Genomic DNA, 21,202 nt, shown 5'->3' on the forward strand with positions numbered 1-21,202 from the left:
TCCACACCTGATGCCAGGGGATCCCTCCAAACGCCCACTGAGGAAGCGCCAGAGCAGCCGGCTGTCAGGAACAAGGCGGCTGCCAGGGGGCTGCTCATGGCCTCTGACACCCAATTGCTCAGGGCTTCCCAGTGCCCCAGCCCCTCAGGCTCTCCCCCAGCCCGGCCAAGCTGCCCGGCAGCAGCGCCGCAGCCCCACAGGAGCTCCAGAGGAGCCCCAGCCAGAGGCACCTGGGAGCCCTCAGCAATGCAGCCAGCAGCACACGGCCAGGAGGACACGGATGGCGCTTCCTACCTGCCACAGGCCTTGTGGCCATCTCCAGGCACCGCTCCAGCAGGGATCCCTGCAGCGCCGGCCCTGCCCACCCGCTCTGCCCGCAGCAAAAAGGCTTCAGCAGAACCACCACAGGCCAAGGGGCTTCTGGCCATTGTCCCTGCAGCACTGCACGCCTGGGCAGCTGGCTGAGTGCAAGCACCATTTTCCCCCTCCTCATCTATGCCCTGTGGATGCAGGGCAGCAAAAGAAACATCCTGGAGCCTGTGTATTATAACGCATTCTATATTTATAAAGTAAAAGCAAACAAAAAGGAGAACATTTCAGAAGAAAAAAAAAAATTCCCCATTACTCAGGGGGTCCCAGCAAAAAGAGCCTCTGGGATTAGTTCTCCACTGAGCTCCAGCAGCTCAGCCTGCGGAGACGCGAGAGACGCAGCCGAGCCCTCCACACCCTGCGCAGCTGATCTTGCAGCCTCTGGAACCTGGAGATTGGAGCCCGCTCTGCTGACCTCAGGATGCACAAGGTTTCAATTGCCAGGCTTCCGACACCAAGGCTGATGTCACTGGCCATTTCTTCAAGGGCTGCAAGAGAAAGGAACAGAGTCACGGTCAGAACCTGGACCTGTGGGGATGCGAGCAGAGTCCCCTGCCAGGGCCATCCCAGCCGGCTCTTGCCATGGCCAGGAGGGAGCAGGGACCAAGGGGATCAGCCTGAAGCTGCTGGCTATGGATCCTCCACGTGGCCCTGAAATCTGTGTGTGCTCTGCCCAGACCAGCCTTCCTCTGCACCGGGAGCAGAGCCCTCCACAGCTGGGGCAGGGCTTGCAGGTCTTCACCCGCCAACCACTGCTGTCAGCCCGCTGCCCTCACTCACCAGTGTAGATCATCAGGAGCTCTCCTGGCTGCCCCCTCAGGTGCCGCCCGGCCACCCCTGTGAACACAGAGCCTGTCAGGGCGGCAGCGGCACAGCTCCCTGCCAGCAGCGCTGCCAGCGCTGCGGCCACACGCCCTGCTGGCCCGGCAGGGCTCAGCCCGGGCCCTTGCCGCACGCTGCCGCCCAAGGGCACGGCTGCCAGAGGGCGGCAGCAGCGCCCGGGCCAGGCGGGGCTCCACGGCGCCGGGCCCGGATGGCGCTGCCGGGGCAGCGGGCGGGGCTGGGGCCGAGCTGCGGCGGGCCGGGGAGGGAGCCCGGCCTCGGGGCTCACCCATGAACCTGATGGCCGCCTCTCGCAGGGGCTCCTGGGGGCTCTCCAGGTAGCGCAGGGCCCGGCGCAGCTGCTCGGCCGCTCGGCTCGTGTCCTCTGCCAGCTGCAGAGAGCGGCAGCAGGGAAGGCTCGGCGCGGGCTCAGCCCCTGTGGCGGGCGCTCCCTGCGCCCAGCCCCGGCCTCCCCTGCCCGCACAGCCCTGAGGCGCGGCCAGCAGCCGCTGGCGCCGGGCTCCGCAGGGGGCAGAGGGCCGGCTGCTGCCCGGGGAGCCGCGGGGCCGCCCCGCAGCCCCGCCGCGCCGGGGCTCCATGGGCACCCGGCTCGGGCCCACAGCAGCCTGGAGAAGAGCCCGCGCTGCCTCTGGGTGCAGCAGCGGGCAGGGGCACAGCTGCCAGCCCCGCACACTGAGCACCGCGCTCAGGGGCCTTCTCCAGCCTGAGGTTGGGGATTCTCGGTCGTCCTTACCAGGCACTTGCTGAACTTCCACAGTTTTTCCTCCTTCACCAGCTTTTTTATATCCCTCCTCTTCAGGAACTTGGCTGCACAAAGCAGCGTTTCCCGAGAACACTGGAGAGCAGCAGAAACTTGGAGATGCCCCCACAGCCCAGGGCACAGGAGTATCCCAATGCCACAGCCTGGGGGAGGCTGCAGCCTGCAAGGGGCCAGGACAGGAGGCAGCCCAGCCCCCTGCCAGGGAGACAGCAGCCGGCCACAAGTCCTCACCTCAGCAACAATCTGATTCTCATCATGGCAGTGGAAGTAGAGTGGCAGCAGGCTGTGCTGCACGGGTGACTTCAGGGCATGTTTTCCATCTTCCGTTAATAACTCCAGCATCTCTTGAAAGACCATCATGGAGCTCAGCTGCACCTGGCTATCATCCTGTATGAAAGCAAGAACAAAAGAGCTCAGCATCAGCTGCTTCGGGTCCAGCAGGGCAGAGGCCTGCATCTCCACAGGGCACCAAGTGCCCGGGCAGCAGCCAGTGGCCGTGGCTGTGGGCACAGAGCCTTACGCGGTCAAAGAGTGGCAGGAGCGCCTCAGCCAGCTGCAGGGCGAGGGAGCTGGGTATTGTGGTACCATTATCCAGGAATAAATATCTGAGTAGGAGAATGGTCATCCTGATCACGTCACTATCATTTTCCTCCAGGAGCTCCACAAGACTTTCAGTCAGGCTCCACATTTTTTCAGCCTGTGTGGAACACAAGTTTGTGAAAGGCCACCCGGCTGCAGCAGGGCCTAGAGGCCAAAGCCTGTCCTGAAGCACTCGGGCAGCTGAAGCGGGAGGCAGGAGAGCTGGGAGCAGCTGCCCCGGGCCCAAAGCCCAGCCAAGCCCAAGTGACAGCGTTTTCCAGCCCCACACTGCTGGCAGGGCTTCAGCCACTGCCCCCTTCTCACCATCAAGGGATTCTTGCCCAGCACCACGAGGCCTCGGAGTGCCAAGTGACGCCTCTCCCCGTCCTCGCTCCGCAGGTTCTTTGTCATGATCTCCAGAACACTGTCGCTGCATTCCCTCAAGTCCAGGCACTCGAGGACCTGAAAGGCACAGGGCAGTGACAGGGCACCCGGCCAGCAGCAGCCCCGAACCGCACAGGGCTGGGCCCAGGCAGCAGCACAGGGCACGGGCACCGTCCCAGGCAGCTGCGGCTACGAGAGGGCAGAGAGCTGGGAGGCAGCTCAGCCAGGCAGCGCTGGCCTTCAGGCTCACCTCCACAATGAACACCAGGGCAGGGAAATCCCAGTATGGCATCTCTTTGCTGAGCAGGCCGAGCAGGTAGAATGCAATCCCACAACAAAAGTGTATGGATGACAGGCGAATTTCTCTGACAAGAGGAAAAAGGAAACAAGACCCTGAGCCAGTGGGGCAAACCTCTGCCAGGAGTGACACACACAGTTCACATCTTTCCTCACCACCCTCCCAGCAAGGGGCCCTGGGCCATTTGGGAGTTGTTTGCCCCAGAGCAGCCTCCTCTCCCAGCCTTTTCCAGTCTGCTTGGCCATCTCTCAGTGACAAGGGCCTCTGGCCCACAGCCACAGGGACTGTGTGGGGCACCCTGGGCACAGAGCACAAGTGGCTAGAGCAATGGGGAGAAGGGGGTCTCACCTGGCCAGCAGACCCACGGCATAGTGGTGGGTGTCAGCACAGAGCAGCGTGTCCCAGGCACCCTTGCGTTCCATTGCCACCACCACATCCTCACAGCGGAGAAGGCAGAGCAGGGACTTGAGGGTCCGCACTGCAAACCTGTGTGCAGAGCAAAGCCCAGGTCACACTGGGAGCACTGGCTCCTTCCCAGGCCACGTGGCAGGGACAGGAGCTCTAGGATGGGAGCACCTGTTGGGGCTGGTGGCAAGGCCGTGTTCTTCCTGGCATCCCTTCCAGAATGTATCCACCTCTTCTGGCATATCCAGAGTGCTGAAGAACACTTGGAAGAGCAGGTGCACAAACAGGTGTGGGAAATACACCTTCATTATACGTGGGATGCAGGGCACCTGGAGGACCTTCCACATCACCAGAGTTGCCTGCAAAGGACAAAGGCCCAGAGAGAGCGCTCAGTGCCGATGTGTCCGTGTGGCAGGGCCCGAGCGTGGCAGGGAGAGGCCCGGAGAGACGCAGGGGGAGCAGGGGGCCTGGTGGCCCTGAAGCTGCCCCTGGGCCAGGTTTCAGGCCAGTGCCTGAGGCAGGGAGATGCAGTGGGGGAAGGAGGATGGAGAGCTGCTGGAGAGGCAGCCTTGGGGCCAGCAAAGGCCACTTGCAGAAACTCACAGCCAGGGCAAAGACACCCGTTTTGTCCCCATCGGAGGTGCACGTGCTGTGCTCCGGCCAGCTCCCCAGCACATCCAGGAGCACCAGCTGTGCCAGCTCCGCAGTCCTGCTTGAGCCCATGATGGTTTTCCACATGGCCGCGGCAGCTCTGCAGGGTTAGAGCTCTGTCTCAGGGGGGTGTCAGACACAGCACCGCTGGGAGCTGAGCTGGCTGCCAGTTCTGCCTCTGCCCTCTGCCCCTGGCCAGCAGCAGCCAGGCAGCCCAGCCCTGTGGGGACAGAGCCCTGAGGGGCAGGGAGGGAGCACGGCAGCAGGCTCAGGGGCTGACATGCCAGGGCTGGGAAAGGGAGCAGCCAGAGGGCCCTGGAAGTCTCTGCTGCTCAGACACCTGGGCCAGGCTGTGCAGGGTGATGGGCTGGGGAGCCCTGAGCCCTCTGGGCAGCTGGGCCCTTACCTGTCACAGGACGGGGCCACACGCAGGAGCGTCATGACTGCGTCATTTGTCAGTGCTTCAGTGAGATCCAGCAGGGCCATGTCCAGCCTGTGCTCAGCGCAATCATTGGCCAGGAGCCACTGGTGGATGTACCTCACCATGGCGGGCACCTGGAGAAGGCACAGGGAGACTTGGAAAGCTGCCAGAGGGAGCAATGTCCCCAGCTTCCCCAGAGATGTTCTTCCCATCCCACCACACTGTGATGGCCTCAAAGGCTCACAAGGACCAGCAGGTGTGGCTGGGGAGGCCAAGGAGTTCCTGGGAGGATCAAACGCTGGCCACAGGCTGCTTACTTGCTTTGGATGGTAACAATCTTCCTCTACAAGCATATCCAGCAGGGCAGCACTGGTCTTGCTTTGGAAGATGGGCGAGTATGGTCTGTACGCAGCGCCCCTGCTGATGATCTCTTCCTGACGAATCCTCTTGATGAATTTGCAAACGAGCTGTAGGAGAAGGGCAAGAAGCCAGGGATGTTCCATGGAGTGCTCCACACACGGTGCTCGGCTGAGCAGGGACAGCAGGCCCAGCCCAGGTGGGCATGGCTGCAGGTACCTGCGCTGTTCTGTGGAAGCGGCCACGGCTGGATTGCTGCTCTTGTGTGCGCTCCACGGCTGCATCTGGCAAAGAGCGAGCACAGCCAGAGCTGAGGGGCTGTGGGAGAGGCCAGAGAACACAGCCCAGCCCTGCGCTCCCCAGGCAGGGACAGCCCCACGATGACCCAGGGGGATGGAGCAGCGCCACTGCGGGGTGTCTGCCTGGGCCCTCTTCTGTCCTGTCCATGGGCATTTCCCCAGGGGATGGGATGGGATGGGATGGGATGGGATGGGATGGGATGGGATGGGACTGGACGGGATGGGATGGGATGGGATGGGATGGGATGGGATGGGATGGGATGGGATGGGATATGCCACAGGATGGGGCCAAGCTGGCTGCAGGCTCCAGTCCTATGGCCCAACTCTGCCACTCACCCTCCTGTGGTGGATGGAATGGCACCACCTCTTCTGTCTCCTCTCCTGGGTCAGCTCCAGAGCCTTCTTCCTCCTCCTCCATCCAGGCCATCCTAGGGTCTCTTGGGGGTCTCTGCTCCATGTCAGTGACTGGAGCTAGTAGCAGGACAGATGCCTTGGAAAAGCTCCGGAGCACCAAGTCCCACGCTCTGCCCTCGAGGGCACCTGCAGAACAGAAGCCTCGGAAGGCCACAGGTCACCAGGTCCTGAGGTCTGGCCTTGAGGTCAGCTGCAGGAACAACGCCTCAGAAAAGCTCCAGGACAGACAGGAACGAGTGTGCTGTGCGGGGGCTCCTCACAGCACCGCTCTGTCCCGTCCTGTCCCGTCTCCTGCTTCGAGCGCTGTGGAGTGTTCTTGTCACCCCCAGCTCCTATGTCACCACGTGTCACAAAGGACACACTCCTCCATTCCATGCCACCGTGACCGTGCTGCAGCGTGTCACAAAGGAACCTTGCACACACTGCCACCTGCCCTGGGGCCGCCCCCAGCCCACCCAAAGTGGCCCCGGTTGGAAGGAATCCCTGGCCCCAAGTGTCTAAGGCAGCCCGACAGGATCTTTAGGAAGGGCTCAGCCCATCACAAACGCTGCCCTGCTCTGCAGGCTCAGGGCAGCAGAAGGAGCCCCCAGGGCTGCCGAGGCAGCCACGCTGGCAAGGGCACGGGGCCTTCCAGGGAAGCTGGCACGGCCTCCTTGGGACACGTCCCGGCTGCTGGCCATCCTAAACCCGCGGCTGTGACAGGCACAGGGAACGTGTGGGCCAGGGCACCAATGCTGCTCTGAGCCCTGGGGCCCGGGCAGCGCTGCCATCAGCAGGTGTGGCAGAGTCCCCGCCCAAGCAGAGCTGCCACCCCCCGAGCCCTGGCAGCGCTGCTGCCCCTCTCCTGCCCCAGAGACCTGTGCCCCGGGGGGCTTGTGTGCCACAGGGAGCCAAAGCCCACGTGCACTGGGAGCTGTGCTCCTCCCTGCAGGGGCTGTTGGCAGTAGCACCTGGAGCTCTGCTGCAACACTTGGTGTCTGTCAGAAGCTCCTACTACATGCTGGAAGTGTTTTGTCATTAAAGTAATTTCCTGCAGCACAAAAGCCTCTTTACCGTGATGACACAGAAGAATCTGGCATTAAAGACTCCTCACTTCAGGAAAGCTTTACTTTCCATTTCTCAACTCAAGTAGTTCCAAAAAAGTTGCAAACTCCCCCAATCAATTGTGATGGCCTGAGAACATGAGAGTTGGAAATTGCCTTCCCCTCTCAAAGCAGCAACTCATGTGCCTTGATGTCATGCATTGGGAGTCACTTTACAAACATTACACTACCCAGAGGTGAACAGAAGGCCATTCTTTGCTTTCAAATGGTTTTCAATGAACGGATGGTAACATCCTCATTCCCTTAAGGAATAGAAGCTCTAAAAGAATGCAAGTCCTCTTCTTCCCTGCAGGATAATCAGGACCATGAACAGACATAGTCACAGGTATTCTTTCTGCCCTCCATAACCAATGCTCCACCAAACCACAGATGCTGTCTTCAAACTGACTCCAATTCCAGCCTAGACCTCTCCCCTTCCAGACAACTCCTTCCCCAACCTGCCCCCCAACACCAATCCCCCAAAACACCCACACAGGAGCCCTCAACACCCCGCCAGGACCCCCAGCTGTCCCTGTCCCTCCGCAGAGCTTTCCCAGCCTCCAGCAGACCCCCTGGGTCCCTGCACGTGCCGTGGGATGGCCCTCAGGAGGATCTGCTCCAAGGCCTTTCCCGGGAGCAAGCTCAGGCTGCCAGGCCCATGGTTCCTGGATCATCCTTCCCACCGAGCCTTCCTGTGCACGGCTGTTCCCTTGGCACATTTGCGCTCGGCGGGACTTCTCCACTCACCCAGGGCTGCTGCTAAAGGATGGAGAGCAGCCTGGCAAGCTCTTCCTCCAGCTGCCTCTTTCCTCTTGGGGGAGGTAGAACATTCCACAGGCAAGAAACTGGTGCCTCCACAGACCCTGGATCCATGCTGGGACAGACAAGGATGTGAAGTATGTCATATGGAAAAACTCTTTATCACTAACCGCTCCCATTTGTTCTGTCTGTTCCTTTGTTACCCGTGGTATAAAGCAATACTCACTCGTTTGTCATACACAGAGGCCCCCGCCTACACAGCTCATTCACACCATGTGGGTTCAAGTCTGATGGGTGCCTTGCACAGGTGGCACAGGGAGTCCCACCTACACGGTCCCGGGTCAGGGGGGAACGTCCCCTTGGTGGGTTAGAGTCCCAGAGTTCGGGAGTGGTATGCTAACTGGCATTGATTAAATGTGGCTGGAATTTGGATTGGGAGCTGGTTTAGAGAGTTTATTAAGTCTGGTATAATATCGTGTGTGTGTCCATGTGTTAAATCTGTCAATGCAACATCGTTTATTCTTTGCTTATGTGAAGATAAGGAAGGGAATGTGCTCAACACTGTTACCTTTTTCCTTTGGGGATGGAATGCTATTAATTGGAGTAAAAGTAGTCAGAAAATTGAGTGTGTGTTCCAAGGTTCATCTCTAAGAATGCAAGAAGTGGAGACACAGTCTCAGAGGGAAACAGCGTTGTATGGTTGTCCTGGGTTGACTATATGATGCTTTTATCCCCAGTCGTCTTGTTCTGTTTACACTAAATAATAAGTTTTACACCTTTAAGATTCTCTTCCAGACAATGAAGAAGGGAGGGAAGAAGCGCGCAGTTTGTTTTCAGACTGCTCTCACTCCTACACAATCCTGCTCCTGGACTGTGTTGTCTGCGGATGGACAGACAGATGGACAGAGCTCCTTTTTTCCTCTTTTTTTTTTTTTTTTTTTTTTTTTTTTGCTTTTAGTTAGTTTTAGCTAGCTGAGGCAAAGAAGTTCCCTGGACTGTGATTTTTCCTTTTTCTTGGACCTGTTCAAGCCTGCTCTGGACTGAACACCCAGAAGAGCACCGGCAGCTCCACCTGTGGCCCCCTGGCCGGGCCTGGGCCGCGGCGTTTCCAGCACCAGAGAGACTGATCAGAGACTGAGTGAGCCGAGCTGCAACCCGGGGAGGGGACTGTTCTGAGTTTGCTTTTTTTTTTTTTTTTTGGAGTAGCGAGAAGTTTTATTGTTTAATATTGTTTGGGTTCTATTGTTTAATAAACAGGTTTCTTTCCACTTTTTCTCCAAGGGGGAATTTTTCCAGCAATAGGATGATATCTTTTGGATGCTCGGAGCACCTTAAGCGCTCAGACAATTTTCTAGTTTGTGGGAAAGCCCCTAAGTACCCTTTTGTGTTGTATGAAAGAGTGTGAATATGTGGAACTGCATTTGCATTGTCACCCAGAGGGGCTTGGCAGGTGAGGGACAAGGAAGAAGTAGATGGTGAGAAAGGCCAGAGTGACTCTGACACGAATGAGACTTACAGTCTGACAGGAACCAAGCGCAGGAGCTCTACCTGCATTTCCATTTTCTGATGACGGGAGTGGCAGGGAAAGCAAAGTGACTGATGCCCTATGCTCCTTGTAACCCTCTGATTCCTTGTTTGTTGTGTAGGGGGCATAGAGATTGTAGTCCTTGTAGTGGCCCAAACAATTGGCCCATAGAAGAGAGCAATAGCCTACTTCTCAAAACAACTGGATGAAGTGAGTAGGGGACAGCCTGACTGTGAGCAGTTGCTGCTCTTGTTTCAAACATCCAAGAAGCCTGAGAATTCACTCGAGGTCAACAAATAATTGTATTTATCTCACATTCAGTAGCAGCACTTCTTGAGCAAAAGGGTGGGCGTTGGCTTTCACCCTCCAGATTGCTTAAACATCAGGCAATTTTGGTGGAACAATGTGGTATTACCAAACTAATCTCTTCTCTAGTTAATCCAGCAGCATTCCTGGCCACTCACCAGACAGACAAGGAACCTTTGTAGCATGACTCTATCAAGACCATGAAGTCCACTTTATTCCAGCTGCCCAGATCTTAAAGAAAGCCCAAATCCAGGAGCAGAATCTCAGTACCCAGATGGGAGTGGCTTTGTAAGAGCAGATCAGTGAAAATCAGGATATACAATTAGCACAGAGCAAGTCAGCTCAGAAGGCAGAGATAATCACTTTAAGCTGTACCTTCTGACCAGCCTGAGGAAAAAGGATCAATATATGAACAGATTCCAAGTATGCCTTCAGAGTAATATGTGCCATGAAGCAGTTTGGAAAGAAAAGGACTATTGACAGCTCAAGGAAAGCAAATTAAGCATCAAGAAGAAATCTTAAAATTGCTGGAGGCAGTACTAGTACCTCAAGAGGTTGCAGTTATGCACTGCAAAGGACATCAGAAAGGAGAAACAGACCCCAAAAGGGGTAACAGGTTGCCAAAAGAGCAGCAGAACAAAGCCATGCTGAGTTTTGGGCACTAATTCCCAAAGGTAAGGAACAATATGACAATGATGTATGTCGTATAATCAGAAAGATCTAGAATTAGCAAGGAATTTATGAGCAGAATGGAAACCTATTGATTTTGCAACTCCTCAGGTATAGACAGTTATACCTGAAAAAGCATTGTGAAAATTAATTACCGATGAACATAATTGTATACACTGGGAAGAGGATGCCTTACATAATTATTTGAGAAGGACAAGAGTAAGATGCAACCTGTGCTCTAGTGGAAAGCTGGTAACCCAAGGGTGTGAAATGATGTCTTAGAACCAATCCACAAACTAGGACTAGAGTTGAGCTTGGCATAGTAGACAAGGGACAATATCCTGGACAGCACTGGAAAGTTGACTTTTCTCAATTGCCAAGAAAATGGGCCTATAAATACCTTTCACCTTTCACTGATTCCCTCTCAGTGTCACCTGAAGCATTCCCGACCCAAAAAAATAAAGCTAAAGAAGTTGTCAACATTTGGTTAAACAGCATAATGCCCTGGTTCAGAGTGCCTTTAGACATCTCCTCTGATCGAGAGCCACGTTTCCTAGCAAATATTGCACAGCAACTTTGCAATAATCTCCAAATCAACGGGCACCTACACATGGTGTATTGGCCGCAGGCCAGCAGCCAAGAGGAAAAAGAGGAATTATCTCCTAAAACAACAAATAGTCAAAACTGGACAAGGGGCCAACATACCTTGGCCCCAGGCCCTACTTTTGGCTTTATTATGGATTTGAGAAGACCAAGAACAAAAGAAAATCTGAATCCCTTTGAAATACTGTACAGAAGACCATATAAGCATAAATGTCAAGGGGAAGACATTGTACAAGTTGGGGAGGGGTATCTGCAGAACCATGCTGTGCAACTGACAAAACAGCTGCAGCAAATAAATCAACACATTTTGAGCAGAGGAGCAAGAGGATGCTCCTCTCCACAAATCCAGCCTGGGGACCAGGTATACATCAAATCCCCGGGGGGAAAGCCTCTTATCCCAAAATGGAAAGGACTCTATTTAGTACTTTTAATCACTAATACAGCCTTTTAGGCTTGAAGCGTTAACCTCTTGGCTACACTATTCCAGAATTAAAAGACTTCTGCAAAAGGCAAGAGGAGTCCACAGCTGGACCTCAGAAAGAACAGAAGAAACCAAGATGCGCTTCACACCATCATTGTCTTCCTGATATTTCTGATCAGAATCCAAGCCACAGTAGGTGACTGTCACTACCATCATGATCTCCTTCGCCTGCGAGATCCTGGTAGATGAAACACTCAACAATATTCAGGACCTAATTGGCTAAAAGGGATTAATAATGTAAAAACTCTTTACACCATTTTAAGGATTAATGACTGAGCAGTTGAAGATTGATGAAAACCTGACTCCATGCCAGCCTTTCTCGTCCCACCTGAAAGCAGGACCTCTATGGCGTGTGAATTTGAAACTCACAAACCTCATTTAGTTGTGATTATTACTGTGACCATGCACATCCGTGACCTTTCTAACAAGCAGCGTGTGAATCCATTCTCATGTGATTCCTATCAGGATTTTGCGCTATGCAAATTAAAATGGGAGACTATAACCTAGCACAAGATAGTTCCCTTCTTCTGCAGTGCGCAGGTGGGGTGGGAGGACCATCATCACACAGAGATACAGGAATTGAGCCTGCCAGGAATGCAACCCAACACATATTGTTTCCAGCAGGCAGCTCTTGTGCCACTAGAATAATAAATCGTACTGTTGGTATGCTTAGTACATGGAACAGGTCTCACAGAGCATCTGCTTTTGAGAACTGAATTTCATTCTTGGCATATTCCAGGCCATCAGAAATAGTCACCAATCCAGTTGGAGGGGAAGCTGGAAGCACAATCATCCTGTTAGGGTATATCATGCCCAATGTCATGACCGTGTGATGGCAACCCAGATATGAATGGAATCCTGACAGCACAACTACATCCTCTTATGGGCTGAGGTACTCAGAATACTCAGCCATTTGTACTGGGAACTTTAGTAAAGTAAGTGTAATTTGTCATACTACCAGGGGCCAGTGTAAGGTTTCTGAAGGTTTCTGAAACGCTTGCCTAAAGGCAGGCAATGTATCTGAAGAAACCTGTTACCATGCCTTGGGTACTCGACAAGGAGCGAAACAGAATGGGTCACACAATAGGCACTGAAAATTAAAACAAACAACTTTACATTAGCAAACAATGGCATAGCATGGGACCCATATGTGAAATAATATAGTCTCTCACTCTGTGGTAAGAAAAACAAATGAACAATTGTTGCTTTTAGATCCACAGTACTCTCTGAAAAAGCTGGATGTAAAGATAGAGGCTAATAGAACCAAAATTAAACAGCAATACTACCCGTTCATACAGCAAAGCCTAAAAGGCTGGGAGACATGGATGCATTCCCAGACACCAAATCATAGGTCTAAAAAAGGCTTAAGGGGACGGTTTGGGTCTGAACTGGGAATATGAAATTCTATTGATCAAGAAGTCTTAATAAATGAAGCACTGTGAGTTTTTATATTGGACAGACACAAACTCCTCTCAGATCAGCCCTGCTAACACTTGCCAAAACCCAAAGCCTGGCAGCTAACCTATTAACCACCCTGGCCAACAATACACAGCAGGATTGTTTCCAGCAGTCGTTGGCTTTATGGGAAAACTACAGGGTAACATTTCTTTAGCATTTCAGTGTGGACAAGCTCAGCTGTGGCTACAGTCTGTAATCTCAGGAAAACTTAAAAAAGGAGAGCTGAGGAAATTGCCAAGAGAATTAACTAAATCATGCCTAAAAATGAAACCACAAAGGAATTTGAAAAAGACTTCCACACTTGGTGGCAATTGGTCAGTTTCACATAGAATGAACAGAACCCTGCAGTGTTTTACATTAACCATTAAGAATGCAACAAAATACTGTGTAATTCCAGTTTTGGCCCTTGGAGCTATAAGAACTCATGTAACTCTCAGTCCCGTTCAGCATAATGTCTGGGCCATTTTCAACAAGAAAACTGGAAACTGGCAAACTCTTAGTATCAAAGCATGTGTGCCAAGGGATGCACTGAATTTTGTGTGCAAAAATGCAGGGCTTGACAGAGAGGATCGGTGTCTGCACACTGAGGGCAGCCCTTGTATTTGTGAAATGAGCCCAATAACCCATGCACAGTCACAGGTATGTTATGTGGGAAGGGGATGTGCCTGGGTGAGATCTGCTTGCACAACTATTACAACAGATTCATTTAATGAAATTGCTAATGGTACTACCTTCTCTATTTGTAATTCACAACCAAAAGTGGATGTGACTTGAGCTGCACCACACAATAACTTCTCTTGAGCTTATGCAGAATGCGTACGATGTGTATCATGAAGCACCCAAATTCCAAACTGGAAGGAACATTGATGTACTAAAACAAATGCTGTACCAGCCTAATATAGAATGGCCAGTGGTAGAAGTCAAAAATGCATCTCACAGAGCCTTATGGACACTCAAATTGGTATCAAAGAAGTTACCAAAATCATCACTAAAATAGAGAAAGATAGAGAACATCATGAGTCAGATGTCTTCTTGTGATGGACAAATCTGCAATCACCAACAGCTCCTCAGATTTTTAGCTTCCTCAGCAAACCAGTTCTAATTAAAAAAAAAAATGAACCCTCCTCTTAACCATCATGAACCTACGGATGTGGTAGAAAATTAAAAGAGCAGCATAACAGTACATATGTCCTGTGGCCTGTGGAGGGAATCTTGCAAAAGAATTTGCATCAGGATAAAGAGAAGGGGAGGATGAAACAAGGCCTTTGTTTGACATAAGCACAAGCAATTCACATAAGCAAACAAGTACTTAGCACAGACACAGGGAAGTACTTAGCAGCAGTTAGCATAAGAAAAACCTGGTGGGCCTAACTTGACAGGAGAGGGACTTGAAAAAAGCTTTAGACACATTCTAGCAGAAGAAGGAAGGGCAAGTAGGCAATGAGCCCTGTGCAGGGAAGCCATGAGGAAGAAGTGCTGCTTTAGGGCATGGATACCGCTCTGGCCAGCGCCTGGACATCAGCTTCAAGTACAGGAATCTGACAGAATGTATTTCTAAACCCCTGCCTATGCAATCACCTCAGCAGGGTAAAGATGGATGGTATATTTGATGCAATTCCTACATCAACCCACTGAAATTTATACATGCCAGAGAAGCATTTTGGTGGGGTGCAGACCCCTGCCCTCCCGTCAGCTCAAGAAAAGGGCTTTTGGTGGACAGTGCATTTGTCTGCAGATTTCTTTGAATTAGGGAGACCCCTCGGGACTGCTGTATCCTGAGGGAACACCATGGGCCCTGACCTGTGCCTCAGCTTCCAGGGCTGCTCTTGGCCAGCATCCTGACAGGGGAGGCCGGGGCTGGGCACAGGGAGCGCCCGCCACAGGGGCTGAGCCCGCGCCGAGCCTTCCCTGCTGCTGCTCTCTGCAGCTGCTAGAGGACAGGAGACAAGCGAGCGAGCGCATGCAATGGGCCCTGCGGTTCCTGGATAGCCCACAGGAGTCCCTGCGAGAGGCGGCCATCAGGTTCATGGGTGAGCTCCGAGGCCGGGCTCCCTCCCCGGCCCGCCGCAGCTCGGCCCCAGCCCCGCCCGCTGCCCCGGCAGCGCCATCCGGGCCCGGCGCCGTGGAGCCCCGCCTGGCCCGGGCGCTGCTGCCGCCCTCTGGCAGCCGTGCCCTTGGGCGGCAGCGTGCGGCAAGGGCCCGGGCTGAGCCCTGCCGGGCCAGCAGGGCGTGTGGCCGCAGCGCTGGCAGCGCCGCTGGCAGGGAGCTGTGCCGCTGCCGCCGTGACAGGCTCTGTGTTCACAGGGATGGCCGCGCGCTACCTGTCGAGGAAGAGGGAAGAGCTCCAGTTCCACAGTCAGGGTGAGTGAGGGCAGCGGGCTGGTAGCGGGGCTGCCAGGGAGAGCTGCAATGCCCGGGCAGGGAGCTGCCATCCCTGTCCCGGCTGCGGAGAGCTTCGCTCCTTGTGTGCATGAGGGATGGCGTGGCCAGAGCACACAGAGCGATTGCAGGGACACTGCTGGGGGGATTCGTGGCCAGCGTCTTGTGGCTGATCCCGTGGGCCCCTCCTCTCTTCTGGCTGATAGAAGAGCTGAGTGGGACACCCTTGATGTAGTGGTTTTGCTTTGCCAATTTAGGATTTCCTGGCCAATGTGCCAGTTGCTGTGGTGGGTTCAGTTCTGGTTAATCAGCAGTTCGCTCACCAGAATGTATTTACTCATTTCCCCTTTGAGATAGAATTAAGAGAAAGCCAAAGCAGGCTCGAGCCTTTAAAAGGGTATGAAGAACAATTTAAGAGTAACTAAAAGAAAGAGTAATAAGAGTCAGAAGAAAACCTTCGGAACACTTCTCCTCCCCCTACAACCTTTTCTTTCCCACTGACAATGTAAAGAGACCAAACCAAAATGTTGAGTCAGTTTACTACCTCTGCAATAGTCTTTTGTCTCTTTGCTTAAGGAGAGAAGTCCCTCTTATTAATGTTATGGAGACTTCTCAATAAGAAAACAGTTCTCTCGTGGCTCTCAATTTCCATGAATAGCAGCCACCCAGGGAAATGTGCAATGCTGAAATCAGTCCCATTTTCCACAAGCTTTTCCCACAGCTGGGTTTATGTGGCATGTCAACTTATGGGCTACTGTTTTAAAGATGAGCTGTTCAAAAGCAAAGTTCTTGTTCTCTAAAATCATCTTCATCTCTAGCAAGAGAGATCTTCTGTTCCTGGGGACACAGGATCTTCATCACTCTTCTCTCTGTCTCTGTTGAAACTTCTCAAAGAATCACAGCTGTGTTAACATCTGCTGACTTTAGCATGGAGGTCTTTGCTCAATACCTACCATTTGAACACTTTCATCTCCCCATACCTTCATGCGTTATAGGGAAAAAAGTATCATTCTCCATATACAGGAGAATTACAAGAGAATTTTGGCCTAAAACCAAAGGCATCTCCTCATCTTTCCCATCTAGGACTTCTTCTTCACGGACCTCAGCCAGGCCTTGGCTGGGCCAGCAGTGTTACCTCTTTGTCGGCCAGAAGGGAAAAGAGAAAGTTCCCTGAGTTTCTTTTGTTTTTAAGATGTGTTTTTCACAGAGGCTTTTGTGTACAGCTTTCCAGATTATCAATTCCCAACGGCAGCCATTGATTGGTTTCCTAGCAGACACGGAGGAAGCTGCCAGCAGCTTCTCCCAAAACATGATGTCTGGGGTGCACAAAGCAGCACACCTTGGCAGGAGGGTCTCCTAGGATTCATGCAGATGTGGGTGCTGACTGTGGCTCTCTTCTTTGTTCCAGCCATTTCAGTCCCAAGGAAAGACACTAGTCTGTCCCACTGAAACCTGAATATTCACGCCCGGTTTGCCAGAAGAGCTGAAGAATTAGGTCCATCTTCAGGATGCGGTGAACCAGTGTCCCAAGAACAGCACCAGGAGACACTGAACAGGACACCATCTCCCATTGCCGCTGGAGCGCCAGGCACAGCTGATGATTGGTACAGCTGAGCCTGTGGGAAGCTCACATGGCTTCTGGCCTTTCCCTGCCTGTAGATACCTCCCTCCCTCCAGCCCTCAGACACTGTCCATTCCCTCTTCCCCCCCCATATCACCCCTTGTTTTTGGATTTCATTAATAAACGGTTTGGCTTCTTCACTTTGCCTGCATCCCTGTAGAGCTGAAGCGCCGCAAATCCGGGGCCCTGGGACACACAGGCCCCTGCTGCCGTTCTCTTCCACACACGGTGTTTTGTGCACAGGAACGAGGGCAGGTCAGGCTGGCACGGTCCCTGTGCTGAAGGTGCAGTTCCACAACCCTGTGCAGTTACAGATCTTGCTGAGCACACGGAAGGCCAGCAGTGGCACAAGGAGCCTGTGAGTCAGGAGCCAAGTCGTGTCTAAGTCCTTGCCACATTTGATCCGCTGTTGTGCACATCAGCAAGACAATGAAGAACAGACAGTGAAGGAAACCTTATGGATGAACTGGTGGGAATGTGACCCTTAGGAGACAATGGATTGGTCAATTGATGGGAAGTTAACCTGTGAAAGAGGAACAGCACCCAATGGAGCTGTGTTTGGCATGGAGGTGGCATCAGAAGCCATTGCAGCCTCTTCTCACGTGCTGACCAAGCATGAGATGACGTTATAACAGGAAAAACTCCACTCCAGAGGAGGAGATGTCAGGCCTGGTTGTGGGGTGGAGGGATGAGAGGGACAACATTCATGTCCTTCTGATGGGGGGGATGCCCTGAATGTGGGTGGCCTGCCTGCCCCTCCCAATGAAGCACCATGCTGCATCTCCTGCTCAGTGGCTTTTCACCATTCCAGGGTTTGGTACATATTCTTTGTAAGAGCAGCTGATCAAACAAAACTGGATTTCCAATCACAAGTACAATTAAGTCTTTCTGCATGGGAATCCTCCAGAAACTGTGCCACCCCTGATTTTAGAAGAGCCAATCTGAGGATGCTCTGAACCCAGCTGAGAGGGATTCCGTGACAGGCATCCATGGAGAGCACAGGGGCTGGGAATGCTGGAAGTTTTCAAGAATAGCATCCTGAAAGCACGGCAGGGCTCCATCCGTGCACAGCATCATCAGGAAGAGGGCAGAACTGATGGAGAAGGAAGACTCGCTCACCATATGATGATCGACAAGTCTCGTCTTTATTCCCAAATCGCCAATTATTATACACCTTTTAATTAGCTCATGCATAGTGCAAAATCCCAGCTCACCGTTGGCTAATTAGTTATCAGCTATCTACGTGCTGTTTTGGTATAACTACTTACTACTTTCCCAGGCTGTTTGGCTTTACCACCTGTGTCTGTGCATTTCTTCATCCGTGGGCCAAGGACACAGTTTAATTGGAATGGCAACTCCCCTCATTCTCTATCTCAGTCAAATTAATCTCACAGTGACCTTTAGCTCGGAGCTAGCTTGTTACAAAGCTCCCAACATTTCCCCCGTTTTCTTTTTGGGCCAGAAGTGTTGTTTTCCAAGCCCTTCCCATCATCTGACTCACTATTCTTTGTACGCAATTAAGCAAGCATGGTAATGCAAGCATTAGCAATACTATTACACCTAATATCCCTATAGCATACATTGCTGCTCTATTCTGCAATACTGCATGATTTACACTTTGTACATCTTGAGACAGCATGTCCAATATCTGTCTGTCTTCTTTGCTTGTTGAATGGTCAACGTTTCTCTTGCTCTTGATAGAGTTACACATTCTTCATTGAAATCCATCTGGACTTTGCACCTGTTAAAACACAAACAAATCCCAAGTCCCTGCAGGACTGAAGAATCTTCTCAAAATCCTGGAGGTGAAGAATGGGTCCTGGTTTCATTTTGCAATGTTACATAAAGAAATGTTAAGATAAGAGTAATTAGGAATCAATTTAGATAATACACACAATCAACAACACATACAAGATCAGAAAATTACTAAACACTACAACACTGAACTTTTATCCCAGAGTCTGCGACAGCTGATAAACCTTAAAATGACAGAGAATTGGAGAAATCATGTCCGGATTCATGTTTCCCCCAACTCCTTCTGAAAATGGCTCAGCTATCATAGATGGTCAAATTGCCAAGTCAAAAGGACTTGAATACTTTTTGATGCAGAAAACATCTGGGTTGATTGTCAGTCACTCCATCCAAATAGAGCTAGAGCTTGGCCAGAGCCCAAACTCTAATTGGTGAGTGTCACTTAACACATTTTTTAAACAGGACTTTTTAAAAACAACTGTTATAAACAAGAAACCTTAGGGTTACAAACTAATCAAACTATCAAACAATTGAATCTTTCTGAAGTTTCTGTCAAGACAGAGATTTTCCAAACACAGCAAACTTCTTGAATTCTCTGCTGGAGTATTCCTGTAATAATAATTAAAAGAACCACAAAACTGGCAATTTGGATAAAAACTTTCAGAAACATCTAAATAGTTAGGAAATAAAAGACAGGATCTTGAAGAGACACGTGTCTTGCAGGTGATCACACAAAAAAAATAGAAAAACACATGAAAGCTGGCTGTAAATACTACAACAATACCTTAATAATAATTCTTATCACAAAAATCAGAGAATTCACATAATGTAATCAACTTATCAACAGCAAGTGTTCAAGGAAGTTAAGACAACCCCTTTTCTAAGCATTCATGTAATATTAACAACAATCACTATCTATCAGCATTACTTACAAAAACTAAAAATAACAAAGGTTATAAACTTAATATAAATAATTCTTAAAACTTTGAATCATTGGGGAATCGACTGATGACCCCATAACAGGGTCTGATTGACCTTTTCCAAATGCTGTGTCTTCCAAGACACCTTGGGTAATTGAATCTTTACTAATACTTTCATCTTTACATGACATTTTGTTTCCCTGGGAATAATTTTTTACAATAAAAGCAGTTCCTCTGGCATTTTGTTACACTGAGATTTCTTACTGATTGACAACAATCATTAACTGAAGGATAACAGGCTGGTAAAGCCGGACAGTTTGCATAGATATTTAAAAACAAAACTGAGAAAGATGACAGATAATTTTAAACACAAATAATTTCACTTAAAATAAGGACAGTACAAAAACAATTAGCACATTTACATCCATTTATCTAATGCCATCTCTTAATGAATAGAAGAGAGCAAAGACCATAAAGACTATAGTATACAGAAATATTACAGTTTAAATCTTCTCACATGTAGTCCAAACAGAAACTAAGAAGTTTACTTAGACTCTGCCCCCCTAAAAGGTTGCTCCCGCCTCAGGCAAGGGAAAGGCAATGAAGTCATCAACCTTAAAACTATCAAACCCAAATACTCAATCACTTTTAGAAAAGCAAACACATTTTCAAAAAAACCTGGTAAACTAACTGTAAAGCCTGTGGAACAGTTGGGTGAAATGCCCCGTATAACATCTGCTGCATGATGAAGCACTGTGTGAATTTTCAGAAGTTTTCCATCCTGATCTTGAAGAAAATTCCTGACCTGTTTTTTCTCAGACACTTGTTTGAATTGCTGCGATGGGCTGGCTGCTGTGGTTGCCAGGAAGCTGTGACAGGGCGGTGCCCTGAGGAATGTCTGCCCGCGCCCCTCTCCGCCTGCTTGGGCACAGCTTCAGCCTGGGCCACTTCGGGGGTGTGGAAAGGAATGCCCTCGCCCGGACCCGCGCAGCCGCGATCTCCTTTGGGCTCCGCTCTGCCTGGATCTCCGCTCGGGCTGGTTCCCCCTGGCTCTGCGCCAACACCCGCAGCCTGCGGGAGCATGTCCCACACCGCTGGTGCTTTTGTGCGGTTGCAAAAAGTGAAAAAGCCCTCCCAGCTCCAGCTTTCGGGTTTCGCGTTACTGGTGCGCGTCCGCTGCCGCTACCACCAGCACTGCGCTTGACGCTGCCGCGTATTCGGCCCCCGCGTCTCGCCTTGGCTGGCCCGGCCCCGGCTGGCACTTCCCTCGCGATCTGTGCTCTTTCCCTACGGACAGCTGCCGTGCGAGTTTTTGTCACCGTGCGTGTCACTGGACCCGCGGTGTGCGTAACTGCCGCCGGCACTGAGCATGTCGCCTCTGCAGCGCTCGGTCCGCTCCGCCGCCGCGCTGCTGGGACCGCCGCCAGCACCGAGCATGCCGCCACCACCATACGCGTTCTCGCCGCCGCGTCCGCCCCGGGCTCTCCCGCGGCCCTTGTCGCTTTCCTGGTCCCGAACTTACGCCTCTCTGTTAATTCATGTACTATATAAGGATTTTGAGAAACTCCTTGTGCATACTCGTAAGCTAACAACTGTGGGAGCTCTTTCTGCAAGTCTATGTCCTTAATCTGCTGCTTTTTTAAAAAGCAAGTAAATAAATCATATGCTGCTTGCCTTTCCATTTCTAATCAGCGCTGTTGCAAGGCTTTCAGACTCCGGAGGCACGTAGGCTGGGACTATCTATATAGCTCCCAGGGCCGCGAACTCTCAGTGGTTCGTTTGCCGTCCCACCCCTTGCTTCAGAGGGACCCGCTCCTACTTCCCGATCCGTGGCAGCCGTGTCCGTCCATAGTCGTCTTACGGGTTC

General features: G+C 51.7%; 1 long non-coding RNA gene across 2 annotated transcripts in view; it reads right to left on the minus strand.

The window, feature by feature from the left end:
• The window catches only part of LOC135287747 (uncharacterized), a 132,100-nt gene that overhangs the window by 106,583 nt on the left and 4,315 nt on the right, over positions 1-21,202 (minus strand). The window contains exon 3 of one of the 2 annotated variants that reach the window (XR_010351292.1): positions 17,808-18,404. The exons of the other annotated variant lie outside the window; for it this stretch is intronic. This is a non-coding gene — a long non-coding RNA (uncharacterized LOC135287747). Of the gene's footprint in view, positions 1-17,807; positions 18,405-21,202 lie in introns of those variants that run through there. 2 annotated transcript variants of the gene reach the window in all.

Source organism: Passer domesticus, chromosome 31, assembly GCF_036417665.1.
Source record: "Passer domesticus isolate bPasDom1 chromosome 31, bPasDom1.hap1, whole genome shotgun sequence".
NCBI lineage: Eukaryota > Metazoa > Chordata > Aves > Passeriformes > Passeridae > Passer > Passer domesticus.